This window comes from Eleutherodactylus coqui, chromosome 7, assembly GCF_035609145.1.
Source record: "Eleutherodactylus coqui strain aEleCoq1 chromosome 7, aEleCoq1.hap1, whole genome shotgun sequence".
In the NCBI taxonomy this organism is placed as follows: domain Eukaryota; kingdom Metazoa; phylum Chordata; class Amphibia; order Anura; family Eleutherodactylidae; genus Eleutherodactylus; species Eleutherodactylus coqui.
This window is the reverse complement of record NC_089843.1, coordinates 217549171-217571370: the sequence shown is the minus strand read 5'-3', so window position 1 is coordinate 217571370 and position 22200 is coordinate 217549171. Positions and strand designations below refer to the sequence as shown.

The following is a 22200-nucleotide window of genomic DNA, read 5'->3' as shown; positions in this document are numbered from 1 at the left end:
GAGGCAACAGTGGGCGAGTGCCAAAGGCCGTACAAGGCCGCGAGACCAAAATGTCCTTCAGCCAAGCGCCTAAAAATGGTTCCGACAGCAAAGGGGCTTGTAAGGATGGTGGACAATGAAACTGTTGGAGCTGCTTGTACTTATCGTATGAGCAGATGATCCTCTCTACTGGTGGTCTGTCAGGGGCGTCCTGAGCCCGGTCACCTTGTGTGCCCTCACACATCCACTAGTCCCAACACTTAACAGTCTGGTCAGAACGGCCGATGGAGGACAAGTCATCGGTACGACCATCCAGCTTCTCACATCCCAATAATGCGCCCCCTCTGGTAACGGGGTGATATCTCTTCTCTGCATCGTAGAGGCATCTAGTGGCCAACAAGCTCTACAAGCGGAAGAAGAGGTCACTACACACAAGGAGCCTCCGAGAGCCTTTTATAGGCCAAGGGGGGGGAACCACTTCTAGGACCTCCGGTGACAAGACCGTCCATCTAATCACCACAACTCTCATCATCTGTATATCTGCCTGAGATGGAACTGTGTGCCGGGTTTTGCAGCAAAAATGATAACTTCTTCTAGGGGCCGGATTATTTTTTGCCAAAAGTGTATTTCTAAAGACTGAGAAGTACGGTAGCAGAAATAATTTCAGGATAGAAAATTATAGAAGGAAAACAAATCAAATTGTCTAAAAACCGCGAGTAAAACAAATAGGGATTAAAATCTGAAAAAAAAAATTTGTGCCAAAAAAACGTGAATTTTGGGAATGAAGTCACTATACTCCTGTCCACAGACTATTCTAAACAAACGCACACCTAGCACTTTTTGCTGATTACTTTGTGGTCTCTACTAAATTGGAGACGTGCTTTGGGAGCTCTGGACGACTTCGCCTAAATGGGAGAGTTAAAGAGAAATTTAAAAAAAAAAAAAAAAAAAAAAAAAAACACCACCACAAAAAACATCCAATGCCATGAACTTTTTTCTGTCTTCTGCTATTAATTTATGACTGATTTCTTCTATTAAATTTCAGCAGGTAAAACTACTTGAAGGGGGGTTAAGGGGGAGGGGCATCGCCATGTGGCAGGGATTGGGGAGCTTTATGCCCTCCTGTAGATTAAGAAAATAATAAGGAAAGGTAAGGAAACATTTTATCCATCTATCCCACATACAGGATATGCTGCCAGGAACAGAGCAGGTAGCAGGACTATGCATTTAGGGGGTCTTAATAACGCCTTATATCAGTTCAGGTCACTTTTAGGCCCGCTGCACACGGGTGGAAATTCCGTGGCGGGATTCCCCACCCGTGCCCGCCTGCAGAGGATTGCGTTACAAGACGCAATTCTAGGCAGACGGCCGCGATTTGCCTGCGTGAAATCACACCCGGAAAACAAGTCGCGGCATATTCTATTTTTGTGCAGGCCTCGCAGAGGCCCGCACAGAAATATCACTCCAGGCACGCCGGCTCCGCTCTGCGCATGCACCGGCTGGGCGGCAGCCGGCACATCACAGAGCCGGAGCCGAGGGAGCAGGCGAGAGCTGCACTTGTCCCTGCAGGGACGCAGGTCGGATCCGCTGAAGGCGGCCATACCCTAATAAAAAGGGTTATTCACCCATTAAAAAATGATGGCCTATCCTCAGGATCACCATTTACCTGGCTGAAGGGGGCAGCAGCGAGAGAAACGAACATATGAATATTAATGAAGATTTTAGTCTTCATCCAGCCTGCAATTTTTGTGGGATGCGTTTTTAAAATATTAGAAAGTCCTACTGACATCGCAAGTATGAAGGCCCCTTTACTGTAGTCCTTTGTTTCCATTTGTCCCCACAAAATAGCTATTGTTTGACCCGGTGATCTTATTTTTGGCACAGTTGGCCCCACAATACAAGGACGGCTCATCTTTGATTGTTCAGTGTAAACACCGCTAACGAGCAATGACCATCATTGTTGGCTCGTTCGCTAATCATTCGGTTTAAACCTCAGATTGTTCAGTCATTCTCATTCACTTATACAGAAAATGCGATCGACGTCACGATTTAGCGAGTCAACGAGCCAATGATGTATCTGCCTGTATAAGCAGGCTGCCTGAGTGAACCAACATCGTTCATTGTGTGCAACATCATTCTTCGTCTTCACATATGTGGTAGCGGTTCTTATAGCTCCCTTCACACCCGCCCAATACAATTTACATTAAATCATATTAGTTCAACCATCCATGATGACTCACTGCAGTCAACTCCACATCGTAAAGCCAATTTCACTGTACAAGAGTTTTCCCACCTATAAGGATACACCTAGAACATCTAAGTTTGCCGCGTATCTGGCTCTCCTCCTGAAGGGAGCAGTCTGGCGCCCCCGCCGGCCCAGCGGCGGAGCAGTCTGGCGCCCCCGCCGGCCCAGCGGCGGAGCAGTCTGGCGCCCCCGCCGGCCCAGCGGCGGAGCAGTCTGGCGCCCCCGCCGGCCCAGCGGCGGAGCAGTCTGGCGCCCCCGCCGGCCCAGCAGCGGAGCAGTCTGGCGCCCCCGCCGGCCCAGCGGCGGAGCAGTCTGGCGCCCCCGCCGGCCCAGCGGCGGAGCAGTCTGGCGCCATATTTCCTATTGGACAAATAAGGCAGAGGATGCGGTCATGCAGGTCTCAGCATCCTATTCATACCAGCATACAATCGTCTTGAGTAATAGTCATCTTGGCATATTAGGATAGAGGAACTTGACTACTTTCATTTCCCTCCACTTAACACAAACATCACTTTCAGTTCAAAGAAATAAACCAAATCAAAAGCTACATGACAACTACAAAGTGTGCAACCTCTCCGATCTCCTCCATCACCATGGTAACTGCAGACGCCTGGTCTAGGGCAGGGGCGTCAAACACATTTTCACCGAGGGCCGTGTCAGCCTTATGGGTACCTTCACAGTGCCGACGAATTGTAAGGCTGTACAGTAAGGGCGCGTTCACATGAGCGTATTAGTGCAGCATATTAAGCAAACATAACATGCAGTGAATGGAACCCAGAGATTTCAATGAGTTTGTTCACATTTGCGTATATTTTCACGCGATTTACCAATCACATGCAGCGTGACCTATTTGGGTGTATATTAGACCATTTCATTGAATGGGTCAGCGCAAATACACACATAATCTGCACCATTTAATGGGCCAATCAGCATTTTTTTTTTGCACGTGCCAATACAGTGTATTTGGGCACAGAAAAACCTCCTGGAACGGCTAAACCGCGCGAGCAGAAGCAGTAAAGAGCGCCCGTGTGAGTGGGGCCATACTGTATCAGGGCTCCTCTGCCCACTGTGTCCTACTTATTATGTAAAGATGGGGCAAGCAGTACATTTTAAATAAACATTCAATATCCATACGCCCTTTAGTACAAGAGTATTGGACAAAAACCGCAGACTTTAGAAGCCCTTTTTATTGACTTAAGCGCTGCGGAATAAAATGGCGCTATACAAATTAGGATCATCATTAGTTACTGATTCTACTTTTTATATTCTATGTAGCAGCCGGGCAATAAGAACTTATGCAGAAGTCAATAGAAGACTGACCAATAGAATATCCAGTCAATGGGGTTTCTAGAGCTCCCACAGAAGTGTATGGGAGTTACAGAAACAGCGTATAACAGTCATTTTCGTGGGTTTGGCCATGGTGAAAGTGGTTAGTCATCCTATTTAAGTCATGAGAATACACCTTTAAGAGATGTCTACACATAAAACTAGGAGGAGGTACTCTTCGAAAAGGGCCGTGCAACAAATTATATATATATATATATATATATATTCACCCCCCCCCCCCCCCCATTCCTGTATGGTTATGTATATGTAAATACGTATAGATTCTTTGCTCTCAAAGAGAACCAATTGTAAAACCCAATCTCAACCTGAAACAGTCAGGCACCCCCATCGCTCTGGCGACTGATGGGTGGCCAAACAGTCGAAGCCTCACCAAGAAAATCTTTAGAACATATCCAACTGGTAAGTCTTAAATGTCCGCAGTAGGAAATCCCCTTTAAGGAAGGGAGGAGCCATCACAGACAGTATTTAGTTTGTCTGTCGAAAAAGGTTTCCTCAATGAAGAACTTCTTTATTTCTGACGTTGTGGGAGATTGGTAAGTTCTGCATCTGTTTACTGAACACACAAACTCTGCGCACCGCAGTCCGATGGCGATGTGTTGCACACAGCCCGGTCTTTCTATATTACATGACTAACTGAGGGAATGTGGAAATGACGGCTCACACGTTGATCACATAGAACTTCCTTTTTCAATGCTTCGAGCACACACGTTTATTAACAGTTACTGACCAACGCCTCTTCACACCTACAGTGACCTCAGGATACAATGCGGCTTATATACTAAGAATGGCAAAAACAACAGTTAAGGTGGTTTCATATCTGCGTCGGAACCATGCAGCACTTTTACTTTCATCTAAAAGTTGGCCAGAGGGCGGAAAGTTGGCAGACCCCATTATAGTCATTGGGGTCCTCCGGGCGGCATTTGGTTCTGTCCAGAGACGGGATCGTTCGTCTGCGGGGATTCCTTTTTCCTGCTCCCCAAACTGTGCTGAAAAGCGGAATCCTCAGTACAGATGTAGTAAAAAAAAAAACAAAAAAAAAACAAAACACCCTTACCGGTAATCTGTTTCCATGACAACACCTATGATAGTGCTTATCTCCTCCCATCAGACCGGGAAACAGGACCTCCTCCAGATCTCGTTAAAAGGCCTCCTCAGTCCGTAACAGGATCCATGGATCTTTTTTTATTGTATTACCCGATCAAAACTATACCTTTTTTTTCTAGAGAGACTTAGGCCGCCTGCACACGAGCGTTCCGGATTCCGCTAGCGGATTTTCACGCGCGTATGGTACCTAAATGTGCTTGCGGATAGGTGCGGATGCGTGAAAAATCACGCGCGGATATACGCGGCTGTGTTGCGGAAAAAAACGCGCAGAAAAACCAGCAGCCACCCCTTATTGTAAACCCAACCCCTAGAGAACTGCCCATTCCTTGGAAAACAGCTTAAAAACCAACACCCAGACTCCGTTTTGTCCCTCTTGCTTGTGCAAGCACCGTTAAATTATTCTGGCAACATGCTTTCACCCGGTGAGCAGATGTCTTTGTGGGCATGGTTGATCCATGTAACTTTTTTCAGGCGCTTCTCCAGCGTGACTTTATTTCAGTCACTGCAAAAAAATTCACAAGAGGAAGGCCGCCTGCACACGGGCGGAAATCCCGCGGCGGTATTTCCCGCGGGATGTCAGCCTCTGAAAGTTTGCATAGGAGTGCATTACAATACGCACTCCTATGCAGACGGCCGCGGTTTGGCCACGCGAAATCTCGCGAGGCAAAAAAACCTCGGCATGTCCTATTTTTGTGCGGGGCTCGCACTCACCCGGCCGCCGGCTACGGTCTGCGCATGCGCCGGCTGCCGCACAGCCGGCACATGAAAGTGCCGGGGCCGCCAGGCGTGGCTGAGTACGCGCTCGTCACTGCAGGCTCTCGGGTCGAGTCCCGCAGCGAGAATTCTTGCCGCCGGATCCGACCCGCTCGTCTGCAGGCGGCCGAATTCATTACTACAGATTTTGCATTCTTAGATCCTGCATTGGCAAGAAATCCTACCTATCTCCCTCTACAAATTTGCCTGTGAAGCTCTGTGCTGTGTGCTGGGACGTCTCCTACCAAGCCTACTTCCTGTAGTCATAGCAACCAGTGACTCCATCCGCAGCTGCACTGCGGATGTACTGCGTGAAAAAAACGCACCCATTCACTTGTATTGGAGGCTTCACGCACAGAATCCGACCCAAATTAGAACAGGTCGCAGATTTTTTCACGTGCATGAAAAAACGCGATACAAATCTGTCCGTCTGGGGACAACTGCGGATCCTCATAGGAGTATATTGGCTGCAGTCTGGGGCAGATAATGTCCCTAAAATAACACGCTGGAAATTCCGTTCGTGTGCAGGCACCCTTACAGTCAGGAAACCCTTCTTATCAGAGGTCTTCTCTAAAATTTCATTCAGGGCTGGCCCAAAAAGAACGTTTCCCGCGTGCAAGGAATAGCACATAATTTGGCTTTGGAAGCAACATCCCCATTCCACAGCTTAAGCCATAAAACCCTACAGGCCGAATTGAGAAAGCTGCAGCTCTAGCACTAAGGCTGGGTTCCCACATGGCGTATTACTGGCAGAAATCTCCCGGTTTGGCCGCAGCGAAAAACCGCAAGATTTCCACCGGGAAAGTCCTGCTTCAAAACCCTCGGCACTTAGCCGCAGGTTTTGGAGTGCGCACGCTTTTCCCTTGCAGCCGGCGCTCCCATAGAGGAGAGCGTGGCCGCAACGGAAAAGAAAAAAAAGAATGGACATGCTGCGACTGCAGAATCTGCGCCACAATGCCGGCTTTGCCGCGACGGATTCACCGTCCCGTGTGGACGAGATTTCGGAGAAATCCGGTCCACATGGGTGGCTAATCCAGGGATTAGCGGCTGCAGGTGGATTTGCTGCAGCGTAATTCCGGACGGGATTTCCACTGCACATCCGCCCAGTGTGAACCCAGCCTAAAGCTTAGGAAGTCAGCTGAGGCATCCGCTATAAAAGTCACAACTTCAGATATAGTTGGCAAGGCTTCCGGCAGCTGATCACAGGGAAGATTTTGAATATTAATTTCTAACTGAGATCTAAGATTTGGCCACCGAGGTAGCTGCGACGCTCGGTTTAAAAGGAAGTAAAAGCTTCCCTTTTTTGTAAGAAATAACTTAAAAAATAAATAAATAAATAAATAAAACCACTCCTTTCTGCTATCCATAGGATCCCCAAGTCCTCAAATAGGTAAAGCTCCCCCCCAATCCACTTTTTTTAAAAATACATTTTTGCTAATTGGGGCATCCACTTTTGGAGCTTCATTCCAGATAAAGCCCCATTTACACTGACAGATTGCTCAAAAGTCGCTCAAACGGTAGTCTGAGTGACGGTTTTGAGCGATCATATAACTAGCTACTTAAGAGCTATGCAGGCGGAGCAGGACACCACTGCGATCACTCAGCAAACAATACAGCTGTTTAGCATAAGCAAACAGCTGTATTGTTCTCTGCGATTACAGCTCGCGTCCTACTGTGAACTACCAGCGGGGCACGATCTGAAAGAATCTTATCAGTGCTGCTGACTGTGATAACAGACTGCACCGCTTTAAGTTAAAAAAATAAATTAAAAAATTAACTGGTTTTCTTTGAATTGACCTTTATTGAACTTTTCTGACACCAAGTCCCTGAAGGGGACTTGAAGACGCAATCGTTTGATCACTAAGATGTTGATTACTTATGTAATACATTCTACTATGCCTATGAAAGCAGCCTATTAGACTCTGCTAGAGGCAGGGTCTAATAGACTGTATTACATGGTAAACATGGAGGCCTTTGTCAGGCTTGGCAACCCACTGGTACCCTTTGATCACATTGCAGGGTGCCGATGGCGGTATTGGTGTATCTTGACGCCAGCGGAAGTGGTGGGTGTAGTCAAGTGTTCGGCTGTTTGACAGCCAGGTGACACCCACAGTGCCTGATTGGCTGCAAAGTTTGTGCTGGGATGGAGGGTTATGGGTAGTTTAACAGTTAGACTTACATGTATGCCTAACTGTTAAACTTACCCTAACCCTCTATCCCAGCACAAAGTCCTTCCATGCTGCTAGGAACTTTGTAGCTGCTGGTCTGGGCCCCGACCCCTGCCGCTGGTAGGAATGTGCCACCCCTGTGAGGTACTCTCCCCTGCAGTGTGAACCCCATGTGCAGCTACCGCTGCAGAGGGCGAACCTGGATCCCACACGCCACAACCTTACAAGAAGCCACAGCGCCGCCAAGCACCCATCCAGCGCTGCTAACGGCAACACTCACACGTCACAGAAGACAGAGGAGGAGGCAATGACAAGGCACTTCCCCGGCATGGCTCACTGCAGCCAGACTAAAGCATACTCAGACGCCCAGCACACAGAGGGGTGAGTGTAGCCAATCAGGTACTGGGGCCGTGACTGGGCTGTCAAGCAGCCTAACACTTGGCTACACCCACTACATCCGGTGGAGTCAAGATACAACAATACCGCCAATGGCTAACAGGAGGACCTTCTTTGCCCAGTCATCTGTTTACATGCTGTTCTTGCTATTGATTGTGGCATGTAAAGAGTTAAATGCCATAATTTGAGATTTCTCCAGTACTGGCTGTCAGAGCAGGAGCCTGGCTGTCAGCCAAGCCACTGTCTTAAAAAGATGCATGTGCAGGTCTAAAGCCCATTAGCGAGGTCAGTAAAAAGGCGTCGTTACTAAGGCGTTAAACTGAACGATTACAGCCCAGTTGTGGGATTCAGCAAAAAAAAAAAAAAAAGGACGTATAATCGTTCCATGTACAAGATACCAGGACTGCGATCGCCTGTACAAGGTTTTATTGCAAGATTTCCCAGACTTGTATCTGTAACATAAAAGTAAAGTCAATCTAACACAAAAATTAAAAAAAATGATCTTGTTTTACAACAACATAAATGAGACGATCGGGCAGCTTTATTACAGGACTAAATCAGCGCAATATGGGAGCGGGAGGTAAGCCGAGGAGCCAAGGTCATTGTGTGGTTTCCATAAGCTCCGCTCCTCTGCGGCTCAGTGAGGCAAAGTTCCTTCTCTTATTAATAATCCTCAATTTTCAGTCATTTAGGAGGTAAAGTGCAGCTCCGGTCTGCATTCCAGAGCACAAAGGCATTCCAGTCTGTTGGGGAAATGTTAATCCCATTAAGTTGTGCCACTGTACATCCAGAAGGCCCCGGACCAGAGGTTAACTAGTGCGAACCATGAAGTAAGAAGTTAGTATATTAACAAGTGCACGGTCCAATTAATATGTAACGCTTGTCTAGCAGAATGTATTAGAATTACAAGGTGATTTTCATGTAAAGCCGGTTCCAACACTTTAGCAGCCACTGGTGTTTGAGTATAGAGATATACATACACCTGTATGTATATACCAATGCCACCTGTATGCTGACTACACCCAGCTATACACCTCTTCCCGTGACATCTCTGCACCTTTACTCCAAAACATCACCGACTGTCTGTCCGCTGTCTCTATCACCATGTCCTCTCTCTACCTAAACCTCTCTAAAACTGACCTGCTGGTATTTCCACCCTCCACTAACCGACCTCATCCTGACATCTCCATCTCAGTGTGTGGCGCCACCATAACTCCTAGACAACATGCCCGCTGCCTTGGAGTCATATTTGATTCTGATCTCTCTTTTACCCCCTACATCCAATCTCTGGCCCGAACATGTCAGCTGCACCTCAAGAACATCGCAAGAATCCGCTCTTTTCTCACTGTGGACACGTTAAAAACGCTTATTGTCGCCCTCATCCACTCCCGGCTTGATTACTGCAACTCGTTGCTGATCGGCCTCCCCTGCACCAGACTCTACCCTCTCCAGTCCATCCTGAATGCGGCAGCCATGCTCATCTTCCTGTCCAGCCGCTACTCGGACGCCTCTGTCCTGTGCCGGTCACTGCACTGGCTGCCCGTTAAATACAGAATTCAATTTAAACTCACCACCCTCATCCACAAAGCCCTCCACAGCACAGCGCCCCCCTATATAGCCTCCCTCATCTCACTACATCAACCAGCCCGGGCTCTCCGCTCTGCCAACGAAACCAGACTGAGTGCCCCTTTAATTCGAACTTCTCATTCCCGCCTCCAAGACTTCTCCAGAGCAGCACCGGTCCTCTGGAACGCACTACCAAAGGCTACCTGAGCACTCCAGGACTCGCAGAACTTCAGGCGTGCTCTAAAAACGCACCTCTTCAGGGAGGCATACCGAATTCCCTAAACAAACCCCTCTGTACTCCGCCTGATAACATGCTCCCTGACCTACTGACTGCAATCCCTGCTGGCCATCATAAACCGCTCCTGCAGTCATACTGTTTCTGCCGTCACACGGCTAAATGTCTGACCATTGTCTATGTGCATATCACCCCTCACTCTCCACCTCCCCATACAGTGCACATCTCCAGCCCTTTACCTTCTGTATCCCCCCATTACTTGTAGTATGTAAGCTCGTTGGAGCAGGACCCGCACCCCTATTGTTTCCATCAGCTGATTACTATGTAACCGCGGTTCTGTAATGTTTGTATTTTGTCTTTCTGTATTCCCCCCTGTCTATGTAAGCGCTGCGGAATATGTTGGCGCTATACAAATAAAGATTATTATTACATACATACACACGCACACTATACATACATACGAGAGTTAGAAAGAGGTGGATGTTTTTGTAAGGTTCCGTCGCAGATACGGCTGCAACTGCCGGAAAAAAAAAAGTGCAGCATGCAGAGCTTTTTCTTCCATACCAAAACCGGGTGGCATAGTGGAAAGCGGGAAGACCCCATCATAGTCAATGGGCTCCTCCCTGCGCTGCTCGATTCCGTCCACAGAGATTCCCCTTTCCTGCTCTCCAAACAAAACAGAAAAGCGGAATCCCCAATGCAGATGTGAAGGCAGCCTTATGAGAACAGGAATGAGGCATGAAATCAGTATTTTTGATGTTGTTGCAACATTGTTTCTATAAAAACCAATACAAACATAAAACGGCTTCCAGAGGCATCAGAACCAGATTGTGCAGACAGCTGGAGAAGGTAAAGGGCCGCTGCAGTGACTTGTTTAATTATACACTCAGTAGTCGTCCTCCTAGTACATATAAGTGAGCTAGTGTTACCCCTCTGAAACTCTGGGCCTCTTTTTCTTCAAATGGTCATGTGATCTCGATCCTGACCAGCTCCGATCCCAGTCTGTGTAATGCCGTTATATACACCTACCAGAACCGTCTAGAAGGGGACAGACACTCCGACCACAGTCAGGCCCAATGTCCACGGGCAGATTAGTTGCACGGAAGATCTGCAATTCAAGCCACCCACAGGGAAGCATGGGCATCTGCACCCGAATTACAGCATGCAGATTGGATTTGCAGATCTTTTGGTCCAGAATGCAGATCGCAGCACGCTCCACTTCAGTGCGGCTCCCAAATGGATGGCTTTCATTGAAGTGAATGGAAGCCGTCCGATCTGTGGCCCATTCACAATTGCTTTGGGGAACGAGCCACAAATGGGAAAGAGGAATAAAAAAACAAACAAACAAAAAAAAAAAAAAAACTGTACTAAGCATGTGAGCCAGCCGGCACTTCTGCACACATCAACAAAAGGAGAAAAAAAGGAGACCCAGACAAGCACAATCGGTTGCCAGCTGCAGGCATAGTGTGATTCCGCTGTGGGCTCCCATGGACATGAGGCCTTACGGATGATGATCACACTGCTGCAGTCACACAGTTGTAATAGAGGAGATCACAGCTCATCATCCTGACTGTATACTTGTGGGCTGTAGCTTAAAAAAAAGCAACAAGAAAAACTGCCACAAAAACTGCTGTGTTTTAAAAATAAATAAAAAGAAGAAAGAACACCGATCTTCTATGTCACCAACAGGGTTTGCGCACCGAGGCGGATCGCACACATCCGTCATTACACAAGCCTAGAATCACTAGTGCACAGCCGACGTGACACAAGTCCCTGAACCAGGGCTTCACCAATGTTCCCGATGACTAATACAGGGGCAGTAATCTTATTTCCCACAATCTTGCACTCCTGGAGCTGCTGGTCGGCGGCTCTGTCCTCCACGACAACTAATAGCTGTGACATATGGTGGAAGCTTAATGCGGGACATTCTCTATGATGCCATCTACACTCTCCTCCTGACCCAGACGTGCCAGCTGGCCTCCCGGGGAGGAATCAGCAGCCCTATCCGAGGATGAATGGGGGTCATTACTAAATACCGGGGCCAAGAAACACATTCCAGATCTGCTTGTGCTCCTCACAGCAGGCGCCTTTAATAATATCGATCAGACATTATATGTAGATGTCTATACATTGGGCGCTTCCCCGGCTGAACCTCCTCCACTAGTACCGCCACTCATCCCTCTACATATCATTGGTCGTCCATGCAGATCAATGACAGTTGTGATAACCCCCAGCGAGTCGGAATTGCCGCGGAATGTCCACATGGAGATTCCGCCTGCGTTTTTATTCCCAGGATATCCAGCAAAGTGAATGAGACTTGCAAAAATCTGGTCCACACGCTGTGGAAACCTCGTGGAATTTCCGTGTGGTTATTTTGTGAGGTTTCTGCCCAGTGTGACCCCAGCCTTAGCGTGCGTTCACACGCTGCGGAAACGCTGCAGAAAACCCGCAGTTGAAGAATTTAATATGTAAGTGAATGGGACTAAAGCAAATCCTGTTTACATGTAGAGAGACGCTGCAGATTTTCTGCGCTACTTTAAGGCCAGGATCACGTGCGTGAATCTCACGGGAGTTTTGAGCGAAGCATGAACTCCGGTTTCTTGTCCGGATGCCACGCTCCCCATGTGAAGAAAACCCTTGATGCAGAGGCAAGCAGTGACATGTAATGTTGTCTGGTGCGCCGATCGCTTATCACAGATGGCGGGCGGAGTGACTGGCGACTCTCCTCCGCCGACCACCACAGATGTTTTACATGAAGTGGTACCAAATAGCTCTCATCAACCTCCATCCAACAGCTGCTTACGGTCCGTTCTACTTCTCTCTACGGCCGGAACGTATTCTCCAACAGGATGTTATCCAGCTGCTACGTTGGAAAGCGTTCTTCCTGCCGGCGTTCACAATCCGCCTCTGTGTGCCGCCATATACCAAGCACAAGAGGAGACCCAAACTACAAGTCCAACGGGCGGAACAGATTTGGTCTTGTTCTCTCCTAATTCATGCAGACCTCTTCTGACCTCCAACTTCAGTGTAGGAGTAACTTTCTGTACCCCTCTGGTCCCTGACCGGACATTGCAGAATCCACGGGGTCAGCAACAGAAACAGGAAAGTTAGCGTAACCTGCGTACAGCGATTACATTGGTACCGCATGGATTACAGACTCTTCACAACTGGTCTTGGTGGGGACACGTAGGAGTGATGGTTATACATGCTGACCTTGATATTGATGAAACATTGTAACGAGCGACCACATTTAGGCCAGTTTCATGCAGATGTATTTGCACGCTCAATATGCAGTGAATACAACCCATTGATTTCTAGGAGTTCGTTCGCATGCGCATATTTTTCACGCACATTTCAGATCTCTATAGAAGTCAATGAGAAGGAGTGCAAATGTGCGTGCAATACACAAGGAGGTGAGAAACACTAAGTGCGCAAGAAAAAACACATCTGGAACTAATTAGCCATTTCAATCGGCGCACAAATGAACATGCCTTACGGGCAGAAAAAGCAGAGCAAAATACGCCAATCCGAGCACAAGAAAGCCTCACTCATAGCGCAAAAACATGTGCAATCATGTCCGTGTGAAGCCGGCCTTACACACGGAAATTTGTAGATCTTACAAGCAAACTTTTTAGCATCCCTGAGATCAACCATTGGAAACAATAGTCTACGACTATTTACACTTTGAGCGACTCCCCATTGGTCATCTTGTTCGCATTATCAGGGTGTGTAAAGATCCTTGTTAGGTCACACATCATAGAGTCATGGAGGTGCAGCGACAGGCAGGAGTCAATCATTACTGACGGCCACATGATGCAGAAGAGTACTGATATATATATATATATATATATATGGTCCATTAAAGGACAGTAACTTTCCATAACTTGTTTTGTCTCGGAGTAGTCACAGCCAGCAGCAGCGATAGACACAAAGTAACAATCTGGGGGCAGCATGTAAATAGTATTGTGTCAACCAGAAGGGGATACGTTTACAAATCTGCAAAAACTTCCCAGCAGCAGAAGTAAAGGCAAGTCCTGCTGCAGGAACTTCTTGTGCCTCACATGGCTTTAATGAAGCGTCCGGGTGCAAGAAGGGAGGAAACCTCATCATGGGAGGAATGAAAAACAAGGGGAAGATTCCCAGCACTGAGTCACTGCATCCATCCAAGGAAGTAAACATGGGGAGAAGGGAGTCCAGAAAACCCAAGACAAGGCCTCTCCGACCCCTCTACAGAATAAGATGCAGCCCCCCCATCCAAGTGCAGAGCTGGCCAGAGAATCACTGGGGAGCAACTGCTGCAGCACTGAAAGGGTTAAATGTGTGTCCAGTAACTTAACACTGCAGTGACCCAAGGAGAATGTATATCATATATGGGATCCAGTATATGCCCATCCAATAGTATATAGAAGGGTCTCCCAACTGCAGTTCTCAGGGCACCCAGCAGGCCATGTCTTCAGGATATCCCCCCTGGCAATGTCTGAGGATTGACAATAATGACATCATCCTGACCTGTTGGGTCCCCGAGGACTGCAGTAGGGAGATAAGCACCAGGTATCTGCTATTACAGGCATGTGAGCTGACAATCTAGGAGAGGACTCACCTCTGGAGGGCGCTCTAGTGTATATTCATCGGGATCCAAACTTTCTCCCCTTTTCCCCTTCTTTTGGAGGGGGTCAGAAGACTCTTTCTAGAAGTTTTGGGGAGTCAGGAGCAGCAGAAAGAATCCAGTAAGTAAGTTAGCAGCGCGAGCATCTCCTGCAGCAGGCAGTGCCAGGGCCTCCAGAGTCCGCTGTGTGCCCAGCAGCACATGCCAGGGCACAGCCCAGCAGTAGTCAGGGCGGCCGTCTATCCGCGCCGCTCCCGGGGGGCTCCCATGTCCCGCCGCGGCTCCCTCTTTGTTGTGAGCTGCTCCCGTGTGCAGCTCGTAACCATTGTAACAGGGACGCACCGGCTGCCTATCAGCGGCTCTCCTCCCTCCACGGCGGGCCGGAGGACTCTGCTGCCACCTAGTGCCGCCTGCGCAGCACTGCAGGACACTTTATTCCTGGTGATGGTGGATAAGTTTTCCCAAGTACATAACTTCTGCAGCCGACCTGCCTGAGAGCCCTAGATGTGGTCATGTGTTGTAGAGGGGCGTAAGGAGCCTGACAGATGGGGGGCGCCACATACCTCACAAAAATACCAGCCAAGATTACAGGGGAATGGTGGGGGGCGTGACTTATGTTATGGCCTAGTAATGGTGACCCCAATATAGGAATAGTGCCCACAGTAATAACAGTGACCCAATAGTAATAGCGCCCCCCAATATCCATATAGTGCCCTCAGTAGTTACAGTACCCTCAATAGTAAGAGTAATAGTATCCCTAATATTAATAGTGGATCCAGTAGTAATAGTGACCCTAATATGAATAGTAGCCCCAGTAGTAATAATGACCCTAATAGTAATAGTGCCCTCAGTAGTAATTGTGTCCCTTAGGGCGCATTCAGACGACCGTATATCGTGGGTATTCACGCCGGCCGATATACGGCATCCCTCTCTGCAGGGGGAGGAGGATGGAAGAGCGGGGAGCAGTGCTGTGAGCTCTCGCCCCCTCTCTGCCTCCTCTCCACCCCCTTGCACTATTTTCAATGAGGAGAGGCGGGACAGGGGCGAAGCCAATTCCTGGAACTTAGCCCCGCCCCCATCCAGCACTGCTTCCGACTCTTCCAGCCTCCTCCCACTGCAGAGAAAGACACCGTATATCAGCCGGCGTGAATACCCGGCTGATATACGGTCGTCTGAATGCGCCATAATATTGACAGTGGCCCCCAGTAGAAATTGTGCCCCAAATATTAATAGTGGCTCCAGTAGTAATAGTGGCCCTAATATTAATAGTGGCCCCAGTAGTAATAGTGTCCCTAATATTAATAGTGACCCCAAGAGTAATAGTGTCCCTAATATTAATAGTGGCCCCAGTAGTAATAGTGTCCCTAATATTAATAGTGGCCCCAGTAGTAATAGTGTCCCTAATATTAATAGTGGCTCCAGTAGTAATAGTGTCCCTAATATTAATAGTGACCCCAAGAGTAATAGTGGCCCTAATATTAATAGTGACCCCAAGAGTAATAGTGGCCCTAATATTAATAGTGGCCCCAGTAGTAATAGTGTCCCTAATATTAATAGTGGCCCCAGTAATAATAGTGTCCCTAATATTAACAGTGGCTCCAGTAGTAATAGTGTCCCTAATATTAATAGTGGCCCCAGTAGTAATAGTGTCCCTAATATTAATAGTGGCCCCAGTAGTAATAGTGTCCCTAATATTAATAGTGGCCCCAGTAGTAATAGTGTCCCTAATATTAATAGTGACCCAAAGAGTAATAGTGTCCCTAATATTAATAGTGGCCCTAGTAGTAATAGTGTCCCTAATATTAATAGTGGCCCCAGTAGTAATAGTGTCCCTAATATTAATAGTGGCCCCAGTAGTAATAGTGTCCCTAATATTAATAGTGGCCCCAGTAGTAATAGTGTCCCTAATTTTAATAGTAGCCCCAGTAGTAATAGTGGCCCTAATATTAATAGTGGCCCCAGTAGTAATAGTGGCTCTAATATTAATAGTGGCCCCCAGTAGTAATAGTGTCCCTAATATTAATAGTGGCCCCAGTAGTAATAGTGGCCCTAATATTAATACTGGCCCCAGTAGTAATAGTGTCCCTAATATTAATTGTGGCCCAGTAATAATAGTGTCCCTAATATTATTAGTGGCCCCAGTAGTAATAGTGTCCCTAATATTAATAGTGACCCCCAGTAGTACTAGTGTCCCTAATATTAATAGTGGCCCCAGTAGAAATAGTGTCCCTAATATTAATAGTGACCCAAAGAGTAATAGTGTCCCTAATATTAATAGTGGCCCTAGGAGTAATAGTGTCCCTAATATTAATAGTGGCCCCAGTAGTAATAGTGTCCCTAATATTAATAGTGGCCCCAGTAGTAATAGTGTCCCTAATATTAATAGTGGCTCCAGTAGTATTAGTGTCCCTAATATTAATAGTGGCCCAGTAGTAATAGTGTCCCTAATATTAATAGTGGCTCCAGTAGTATTAGTGTCCCTAATATTAATAGTGGCCCAGTAGTAATAGTGTCCCTAATATTAATAGTAGCCCCAGTAGTAATAGTGGCCCTAATATTAATAGTGGCCCCAGTAGTAATAGTGGCTCTAATATTAGTAGTGGCCCCCAGTAGTAATAGTGTCCCTAATATTAATAGTGGCCCCAGTAGTAATAGTGGCCCTAATATTAATAGTGGCCCCAGTAGTAATAGTGTCCCTAATATTAATAGTGGCCCAGTAATAATAGTGTCCCTAATATTATTAGGGGCCCCAGTAGTAATAGTGTCCCTAATATTAATAGTGACCCCCAGTAGTACTAGTGTCCCTAATATTAATAGTGGCCCCAGTAGAAATAGTGTCCCTAATATTAATAGTGACCCAAAGAGTAATAGTGTCCCTAATATTAATAGTGGCCGTAGGAGTAATAGTGTCCCTAATATTAATAGTGGCCCCAGTAGTAATAGTGTCCCTAATATTAATAGTGGCTCCAGTAGTATTAGTGTCCCTAATATTAATAGTGGCTCAGTAGTAATAGTGTCCCTAATATTAATAGTGGCTCCAGTAGTATTAGTGTCCCTAATATTAATAGTGGCCCAGTAGTAATAGTGTCCCTAATGTTAATAGTGGCTCCAGTAGTATTAGTGTCCCTAATATTAATAGTGGCCCAGTAGTAATAGTGTCCCTAATATTAATAGTGACCCCAAGAGTAATAGTGGCCCTAATATTAATAGTGGCCCCCAGTAGTAATAGTGCCCCCCAGTAGTAATAGTGTCCCTAATATTAATAGTGACCCCAAGAGTAATAGTGGCCCCCAGTAGTAATAGTGACCCTAATATTAATAGTGACCCCAAGAGTAATAGTGGCCCTAATATTAATAGTGCCCCCCAGTAGTAATAGTGACCTTAATATTAATAGTGGCCCCACTAGTAATAGTGTCCCTAATATTAATAGTGGCCCCAGTAGTAATAGTGTCCCTAATATTAATAGTGGCCCCAGTAGTAATAGTGTCCCTGATATTAATAGTGTCCCAGTAGTAATAGTGTCCCTAATATTAATAGTGGCCCCAGTAGTAATAGTGTCCCTAATATTAATAGTGTCCCAGTAGTAATAGTGTCCCTAATAGAGATGAGCGAACGTACTCGGATAGGCACTACTCGTCCGAGTAATGTGCCTTATCCGAGTACCGCTCTACTCGTGCTGAAAGATTCGGGGCGCTCCGCTGCTGACAGGTGAGTTGCGGCGGGGAGCGGGGCAGAGCGGGCGGGAGAGAAGGAGAGAAAGATCTCCCCTCCGTTCCTCCCCGCTCTCCCCTGCAGCTCCCCGCTCCGCAGCGCGTCCCGAATCTTTCAGCACGAGCAGGGAGGTACTCGGATAAGGCACATTACTCGGACGAGTAGTGCCTATCCGAGTACGTTCGCTCATCTCTAGTCCCTAATATTAATAGTGGCCCCAGTAGTAATAGTGTCCCTAATATTAATAGTGGCCCCAGTAGTAATAGTGTCCCTAATATTAATAGTGGCCCCAGTAGTAATAGTGTCCCTAATATTAATAGTGGCCCCAGTAGTAACAGTGTCCCTAACATTAATAGTGGCCCCAGTAGTAATAGTCTCCCTGATATTAAGAGTTTGCCAGTAGTAATAGTGTCCCTAATATTAATAGTGGCCCCAGTAGTAATAGTGTCCCTAATATTAATAGTGGCCCCAGTAGTAATAGTGTCCCTAATATTAATAGTGGCTCCAGTAATATTAGTTTCCCTAATATTAATAGTGGCCCAGTAGTAATAGTGTCCCTAATGTTAATAGTGGCCCCAGTAATAATAGTGTCCCTAATGTTAACAGTGGTCCCAGTAGTAATAGTGTCCCTAATATTAATAGTGACCCCAAGAGTAATAGTGGCCCTAATATTAATAGTGGCCCCCAGTAGTAATAGTGGCCCTAATATTAATAGTGGCCCCCAGTAGTAATAGTGCCCCCCCAGTAGTAATAGTGTCCCTAATATTAATAGTGACCCCAAGAGTAATAGTGGCCCCCAGTAGTAATAGTGACCCTAATATTAATAGTGGCCCCCAGTAGTAATAGTGTCCCAAATATTAATAGTGACCCCAAGAGTAATAGTGGCCCTAATATTAATAGTGCCCCCCAGTAGTAATAGTGACCTTAATATTAATAGTGGCCCCAGTAGTAATAGTGTCCCTAATATTAATAGTGGCCCCAGTAGTAATAGTGTCCCTAATATTAATAGTGGCCCCAGTAGTAATAGTGTCCCTAATATTAATAGTGGCCCCAGTAGTAATAGTGTCCCTTATATTAATAGTGGCCCCAGTAGTAATAGTGTCCCTGATATTAATAGTGTCCCAGTAGTAATAGTGGCCCTAATATTAATAGTGGCCCCAGTAGTAATAGTGTCCCTAATATTAATAGTGGCCCCAGTAGTAATAGTGGCCCTAATATTAATAGTGGCCCCAGTAGTAATAGTGTCCCTAATATTAATAGTGGCCCCAGTAGTAATAGTGTCCCTTATATTAATAGTGTCCCAGTAGTAATAGTGGCCCTAATATTAATAGTGGCCCCAGTAGTAATAGTGTCCCTAATATTAATAGTGGCCCCAGTAGTAATAGTGGCCCTAATATTAATAGTGGCCCCAGTAGTAATAGTGGCCCTAATATTAATAGTGGCCCCAGTAGTAATAGTGTCCCTTATATTAATAGTGGCCCCAGTAGTAATAGTGTCCCTGATATTAATAGTGTCCCAGTAGTAATAGTGGCCCTAATATTAATAGTGGCCCCAGTAGTAATAGTGTCCCTAATATTAATAGTGGCCCCAGTAGTAATAGTGTCCCTAATATTTTTTTTCAAAACTCTTTTTTATTACAATTTTTTTTTTCATAATCAAAAAAAAACAAAACATAGCAACTCACATTACGATACAAGAGAAAACAAGATTGCATAGTTAAATCACATTAACATCTTTGACACATGTACATGTTGAGTAATTGCATCGCAATGTTTAACAATTATATATTTAGCACATTAGCTTTAATTGTGAACATAGCACAAATAAAATAAATCAACAAACATTTAACAGTGGATTTTTAGAGTACAGCTTTGTGTCTTTGTTTTTTCCTTTTTATTAATTTACTATATGTTATGGCGTATCAATATACAAAAATTTCAGTTTATTGCCTGAGAATATTGTCTTCTCATCTCATATATGATTTAATAGCATTGCTTTATGTTATTTTTAATCTTCCTAGTCTATCCGCTCCTGCTTGAGTGTGATACCAGGATGTGTTACTAAATGGGCGCATGCATTCTAAGATCTCATCCGGGTCCATGAATCTTTCTATGAAAACCCGCCATTTCCTAAAAAATTTTGATGCTTGGGATTCTGCCCGTTTTTCCGTCTCCAGTCTCTCCATTTTTAGAAGGTGCCTTAGTTGCTGCATGATATCTGACATTCCCGGGGGACTGGCCTGCAACCATTTTGCTAACAGGCTCCTCTTGCCTATTATGAGAATAGTGTGTATCAAATTTGCGTGTTTTATATGGCTAGGGAGAGAGTGAAATACATAAGCTTGTGGGCTCAATGGTAGAGTAATTCCTGCAAGTTCATGTACCAATGATTTAATTTCTGTCCAGAGTGTTTTGATTTGGGGGCAATGCCAGATTCCATGCAGAAAATCTGTTTTTGGTTGTGAGCATCTAGGGCACGCCTGCAGTCTAGTTGGGTTCCCGGGGTGCGGGGGTATGTTGAAACCATAAATCGCTCCATGTATGATCTTAAAATAAGTTTCCCTCCATCTCTCATTGGTTATAGCCTTTCTTATAGAGATCCAACCATCTACCAGTTTTTGAGATAGTTCTGGGTCTTGTAGTTCCCGTTCCCACTTTTTAAACAGAGGTGTACTGTCTGTTTCGGCCCACCCCTCCCTGAATCAGTAGTATAGATCAGATATAGAATGCCTTTGCGATGATCTTTGCAGGAGCATGTCAATTGGATTCGTTATTGCCTCTTTTGAGACATCCCCAAGTCTAGCTCTTAGAAAACCCTTTATTTGTGCATATGGTAAAAAGTGTGATGTGGGTAGGTCATATACTTCACGAAGCTCTTCAAACGTTTTGTACTTAGGTTCTCTATGATGAAGAAGGTGGTGGACTTTCATAATTCCCCTACTACGCCATAGCTCGAACATTTTATTGTCTTGCCCTTCTTTGAACTCCGGATGCCCCCACAAATCCATATGTTTCGATAATTTGAACGGTAGCTGATAGTTTTTGCGGGTTATTTTCCAGGCAGCAATGGTGTCCTTTGCCATAGTAGAATGTTTGGCCCCCGACGGAAGACTAGAAAATCCTGTGTGTAGGAGAGCGTTTAAGCTCCAAGGGTGCATCAGGTCATTCTCTAGCTGATAGTTTGAGAAATGGCTCGTCTTCAGTAGCCAGTCAACTGAATGTCGCATAAGGCTAGCTATATTATATGCACGTATATCTGGAAAGTTCAATCCTCCTCTAGTCTTAGGTAGCATAAGCTTTTTCAAGGCTATACGTGGACGTTTGCGGGACCAGATAAAGGCCGTGAATGCTGTGTTTAGCCTTCCCAAATCTTGTCGTTTAAGTAAAAGTGGGATAGATTGCAAGGGATAGAGAAGCTTTGGGAAACTAATCATTTTAATCAGATGACATCGGCCCAAAAATGAAAGTGGGAGGTTGTTCCATTTATGTAGTTCGTTTATGATTTTATGTATTAATGGGGGGTAGTTCAATTTATATATACTCTCGGGGACCCTACCTATATTTATTCCCAAATACTTAATGGAGGTCTTTACCAAGGTGACCGGTATTTCTTTAATGTCTATATTATGCAAATTACCCCGAGGAGAGATGTCTAGCAATTCACATTTTGTGGTATTGACCCTAAACCCAGATTGTTTCCCAAATGACTCAAGGAGAGCAAAAACCTGTGGCAAATCTGTATGCGGTTGTGCCAGTACCAACATGATATCATCTGCGAAGAGCATCGATTTAATAGTTTGATTATTGATCTTGACCCCTTCTATATCTTTGCTTTCCTCCAGCATACACACCAGTGGTTCTATTGCAATATTAAAAAGTAACGGCGATAAAGGACATCCCTGTCTGGTTCCCTTCTGTAGTGGAAACCTTGGGGAGAGAAAGCCAGGAGTATAAATTTGTGCTAGAGGAGAGGTGTATAAATTCCATATATAAGAGTAGAAGGAGCCCTTAAAGCCCATCTTATCCATCACCGCTCTCAGCCAATTCCATGAGACGTTGTCAAACGCCTTTTCCGCGTCTATAGTTAGGAG

At 45.9% G+C, this 22200-nt stretch overlaps 1 protein-coding gene across 5 annotated transcripts in view; it reads right to left on the bottom strand.

Annotated features, from left to right (window-relative positions):
- Positions 1-14727, bottom strand: part of PTPN13 (protein tyrosine phosphatase non-receptor type 13) — a 210946-nt gene extending 196219 nt beyond the window's left edge. For all 5 annotated transcript variants that reach the window (XM_066574375.1, XM_066574378.1, XM_066574379.1 and 2 more), the window contains exon 1: positions 14394-14727. The gene's annotated coding sequence lies outside the window, so the exon portion shown is untranslated. The remainder of the gene's footprint in view (positions 1-14393) is intronic.
- Positions 14728-22200: the final 7473 nt, after the last annotated feature.